The following is a 6,043-nucleotide window of genomic DNA, read 5'->3' as shown; positions in this document are numbered from 1 at the left end:
AACTGAACAAGACGATTTATCATCGAGTCTTTTGCGGGCTAAATAAAGTCTTCGACTTGAAATTCGTCCGTGGATGTTGAAGTATTTCCCTGTGTGAGTGGATGACAGATCATGACAACCAGTCCGGTGTATAAATGTGGTAGGGAACGTTCCTAAGCCGCATTCATAACCCCTGCTTCTCCTTTTGAGTCATGAAGTAGTCTTCACTCACTCTCAGTTAGTCGAGGTTGTTTTGGGCATTGATGTTTCTGACTTAGAGAGAAAAGATGCTGTTTCAGCCTTGAGTAACCCATACTTGGATTTCATAAAATATCTCACTTCCTGGAAGTGGTCCCAAATTCTTAAAAGAAAACCTCTTTGTCACTACACAACCAGAAGACGTTAGCTGGCAACGTTTCTGTGGTCCTCCTGCTGCCTTCGAGGCAATACAGTGACACTTCTCCGTTGAAACGCTAACGTTTGGTTACGTGTGTTCTAGTACTGATAAAAACTTTGTTGCACAACAATTGTACAAGGTACAAAGTATGACAACTACTGGTACATACACTGTAACTACAGTCCAACAAAGCTAACCTACCTAATACAAGAGTGAGTAGTATGGGATAGGAGCACAGTATGGGATAGGAATACAGTATGGGACGAAGATGGCCTTAAAATAAATTTTACACACAACCAACGATAGTCCTTCGAGTCCTAAATGGTTTTCCGGGGCCACAACAAAATTCTGTTCTCGGTCACGAGAGGCTCAAAGAAATCGGTTACAAATAAACCACCGTTGGAATACCCGATTGGCGTGTGGATCAGTGGGTCCATTGTGGAAGCGAACTCGGCACACAGGCTGTTGTGTCACGTTAGAAGGCGGTGTCAACTGTGAACTTCATGGGAACCAGAATTCGGACGGGTAGAACTAGAACAGACTCTAGCCCGTGTGCCATCTGAGTTGTAACGGAGATCCTTGCTCCCGCTCGCCTGAGTGAGTGCAAGGAGCCCTGGCATACAAGTAGGATGGTACCCAGGCTAGCCTACATGAAAACCTATTGGTGATGCAGACTCGGGGAGTTTTGTTCCTCGTGCAGATTTTATCGATAGCTGGAATGATTCATGATAATGATCGTAATGATGGCATACTACACAACCCGTGACAACTGTGGCTACTCGTACACACAATGGTTTTCCTTCAACCACCTGTTGGATGCCAAAGGATCGGATATATAGATGCATTTACCATATCCAGAACCGTGTCAATCTAGTTCTAATGGATCCGAGTTAGGATCAGACACGGTCCTGGACAGTCTCTATCGTATCCAAGAACGTAGATTTGCGCCTTGCACTGTTCTGTATACGCGTAGGTTTACGTGTGAACTATCCAAAATCACGCCTGAGCATTGTTCTGGATAAAGCAAGGTTCTGGACACAACAATGTACGGGGATACAAACTTAAAGGGAATGTGGTGCATTGTTAAAGTGGTTTTAATTTTGCTGACGTGACCAGCATGTCTGACTAACGGTACTTCACAGCTCGATAACCCGGCTAAACTTGCGGAAAATCTGCATTGTGGTGCAGGACGTAGGTTTTCAATTACTGTCCGGTCAAGGCCAGTACAACTGAAGGTATGGAGTTTGGAATGTGAAACATTCGCTGGTGGCCTTCGACTCAGCAAAGAATGGGGGTTAGTGTCAAGGAAGGCATTGATAATGGTCTAAAAACTGAAAGCTTGCTCAAAGTGTAGAGCATGGACGTGCGTTCAGTTTCAGTCCTCAATACAAACTCTTCTAAACTCTCACAAAAATAGGTAAATACAAAAGAGATTTTTTTATTATTATTAAAAAAGATACTGAAACCCACGACCAGCTCTACCTAAGTAGAATTTTACGATTTATTTTGTATTTCTATTAGTAAAATATGCAAAAGTCGCGGTATTTTGCTGCGTTAACATAAAGCTTCTTAAATTTCTTTTCTTTTTTCGAATACCACAGTATAAATCTCGTGTTCTGTCGCCCTACAAGACTTACAAGAGCTATTTCGGTCTCGAGGCGTCTGTTTCTGAATTAGGGGGTGCGGGGAGAGTCGAGCCGGCCGTCTTTTGTTCCTGCCCCTCCCCGTACAGAACTTGAGCTGATGTATTCTGACAGAAGGAAAAAATGACAAAGTGTCCCGAACTGAACACTGGACAGCTCGTTCTTGGGTCCGTTTCATTCCACGAGGTCCTGGGTTCAAATCCTTGACAGGCCCCGATTTTGTTCCCCTGGGAAAGGTACTTTGTCTCCCTCGACTCATGATGAGATGAAAATGAGTACGTAGCTTCGGTATAGCTACTTTCCAAGCTGAGGTTTAACACCTTTTGGCGTATTTTTGACGTGTTTTTAGACAGTTTTATCTGTTTTGTACTCGTATCTTTTGTAATGGTTACTGCCCTGCCAATTTGATTCTGTCTTGCAGCAGCCACAAATAGATTTGCTTGGAGATTACGGTACGGGTAGGACGTTAAATGGCACAAATGGACGTCCCATGTTTGAGGAGAGCCACACCTCGAGCACGTTACAGAACTTACAAAGAAGCCATAACCTAATCTCAAAGCAGACCTTTGGTGGGGGTAAGACAGTGTAGGGGGCTGAGTATCAAATTGGCCAGTCTGTTACCATTTCCACAACGAAGGAAATGGTTACAGACTGGCCAATTTGATACTGTCTTACCCTACCAAAGATCTGCTTGGAGATTAGCCATAACCTATCTCACTATGAAAGCCGATTTTGAGTTGGGCAACCTTGGCTCAATGCCAGTCAATAAATGAATAAAGCTACGTGGTCAGGAAGTCTACGGTTACTTTTGGACATAAATTCCCGTCACCCTGTTAGTGCAAGTACTTGAGCTGGAGTAGCCGTTGTCTGGCCGCTAGACCAGACGTCACTCGACATGAAACGGTCAACAACAAAACCCCGGTCTTTCTTTGTTTGTTTGGGGCATCAAGGGTGCTCCGGCCACTGCAAAACAACATCATTCTTCACTAGTGGCTCTCCACATGAAGGCTGGCCAGCCAACCAGACGTACGCATAAAAGAGAATTCCGGTTGTATGAAGTAGCAGTAGCTCTGTGTGTGCTTGAAGTAAGACAGATGATGATTGTGAGGAACCCTGATGCTCAGAACAGCCAGTTTCGGGGGCTTCGCAACACGCTACCTATCAAGGATACACGCCAATTTAGGAAGCCATACTTCTTTTTCAGTTTCAAGGAGACAAGCGATTTTCTATCATGTCAAGTTAGTCTCAAAGCCTCTATCAAGAGGTAGGGACAGTGAGTTGTTAGTCCATAGCCTCTACCAGGCTTCAGAAGTGGCCAAATAGACATGCCAGGGGATCCGGAGTTGATCCGCTGAAGGAGTTTGCCTCTCCCTGGTCATTTCTTCGGCACGGTATTGTACCTTTGTACCGTTGTACCTTTACAGTGTGTAAACATGTTTCGGCCCGCAACACCAACTGCAAACCTTCACTGTCCAGTACAAGCGAGAATAAACAAACAAACAAACAAACAAACAAAAAGGAGTGGACATCGCGATAGAAACCGTTGTGCCCGTACCTATTTAAAACTTTTTATGGCCTGCCGCTCTCACTGGGACCCTTCTCAGTCCAGGACAAACAAACAAACAAACAAACAAACAAACAAACAACGAAAAGAAGGATTCGACAACGAGATTGATGATATATAAACGAGGCGACCTTTACCAAATTTTTGTTCAACAGTGGTTCATAGTTCTAACGGCCCGGAAACATTCAGTCCAGTCAGACTTTTTCTTTTGGTCCACAGTTCTAGCAGGGACCCCTCTGGCCATGCAGGACAAACCAAGACAAAGGCACAGGCAAGTAGCCTCTACCAGGCTTCGGGAAGCGGCCGGAAAGAGTAGAAAGAGTTTGCGGCAAACTGTTCTCCGAGTAGCGCGGACCAACTCCCATGGCATATAATCTGTCTATTTGACCAATTTCTGGCTCTTTCCGGCCGCTTTCTAAATCCTGGTAGAGGCTAACAGACAGGCACATGAAAAGGTTGATTAACGAGGCAAGAAAACCGTTGTACATGTACCTGTGTCAGAGCTTTTTTCTTCAGAAATTAGGTACACAGCTCTAGCTGGGAACCTTCTGTCCAGTACATACCAGAACAAACCGAGAACAAACGGATTTTAACGAAAAGGAGGAGTGGACAACGGGGATGACAGATGAGGCGAGGAAGTCGTTGTACCTGTACCTGTGTCAGACCTTTTTTCTTCAGAAATTAGGTACACAGCTCTAGCTGGGAACCTTCTGTCCAGTACATACCAGAACAAACCGAGAACAAACAGATTTTAACGGAAAGGAGGAGTGGACAACGGGGATGACAGATGAGGCAAGAAAACCGTTGTACCTGTACCTGTGTCAGACCTTTTTTCTTCAGAAATTAGGTACACATCTCTAGCTGGGAACCTTCTGTCCAGTACATACCCGGACATAGCCTCTACCAGGCTTGAGGAGGCGGCTGGAAAGAGTAGAAATCGGCCAAAATAGAGAGATAAGCATGCCAAGGGAGTTTGTCCGTTGATGGGGTGCGGCGAACTGTTCTCTCAACGGACAAACTCCTTTGGCATGCTTATCTCTCTATTTTGGCCGATTTCTACTCTTTCCAGCCGCCTCCTCAAGCCTGGTAGAGACTAACCCGGACAAACAGACCAAGTGGTCAGTACGGATGGTGATGAATGAGGCGAGGCTGCCGTGTGGCGGGTGATTTAGTGGCCGTGTCTCGGGCGGGGGCGGACCGCGGAGTTTGAGGGATTAGGCCGGAGATTTATGGCGATACGCGAGCACACGGACAGGGACACGGCGACAGGTGCTCACAATCGCCGGGTGGCACCTGCGACCTTCCGGTGTTATCGGAGAAAGGCGAGACTGTCCGGGGTAGATGGACGCCGCCGACCCGGCACTGGTCCTGGAGCATGCGTCCAGTCGGGGTCAAAGGTCCCGCTCACAGGACCTCACAGAACATAATGGCGGCCGTGTTTCTCTTAACGTTTCAATATGGTCAACATGTAATGGTCTGTCGGTCTTATAGACGCCATACCTGTAGTTCTCTAGAGTTTAAGACGTTGTGGAGAACGGAAGGGGTACGTACGCTTGAGTTCAGGACTGTCTTAAGGGCAGTTTTCTCACGGAAGTGGCCGTAAGAGGGCAGGAAGGTCACTTGGGAAGTGAAAGAAGACACCGGAGCCAAGTGTCGAGACAATGACGCCAACTTGACTAATGACGTCGCCTCCATGACGCCCCCCCTCCCCTCCCGGGTCTGGAGGTTAATGGCGGGTACAGGCATAGACCGACGTTGACGTTACAAGACTCGAAATTCCTTCTTTTTTATTCTGCATACCTGCATAGGTACTACCGTCAAAATCATCACCTGCACAGTATACAATACAAATATTACAATACAGTACAATACAATACAATACAATACAATACAAGGCAAATGTTTTACAAACCTTTCAAACTTTCTATGTCTTTAAATCCTAAGCAATGATTTGAAGAGTGGATGTTGAATGAAATAATGAAAAATAGAAAATGATGCTTCTGTTAGGAATCCAAACTGATACCAGTCAAGTGTTCCCAGCTGGTTTTACCTAGTCTCCACCAGACTCCTTCCCGTGCTGAATAAATAGTAGAAATCGGTCTGAAAAGGAATGTTGCTGGCTAGGGGAGTTAGCCGGCCATACAGGTAAAAGCCGTTTAGGCAGACATCAGAAATGCCAGCACTGTTCAGAGTTTATCAGCCTGGGTGCCATCCTATTTTTCGGATTTTTTTTTACCGTAGCCTTGGCGCAGTCATCCGACTTTTTCTCAGAAACAAATCGGATGGACCCAGGCTACAACTCTACCTACTGATAATCTCCAAGCAGATCTTTTGGTGGGGGTAAGACAGTATCAAATTGGCCAACCATTTCCCCACCCACACCTTGGGTGGGGAAATGGTTACAGACTGGCCAATTTGATACTGTCTTACCCCCACCAAAAGATCTGCTTGGAGATTACC

The sequence above is a fragment of the Branchiostoma belcheri genome, unplaced genomic scaffold (genome assembly GCF_001625305.1).
Source record: "Branchiostoma belcheri isolate BF01 breed outbred unplaced genomic scaffold, Haploidv18h27 scaffold28, whole genome shotgun sequence".
NCBI classification, from domain to species: Eukaryota; Metazoa; Chordata; class Leptocardii; order Amphioxiformes; family Branchiostomatidae; genus Branchiostoma; species Branchiostoma belcheri.
Note: the sequence above shows the minus strand (reverse complement) of the source record.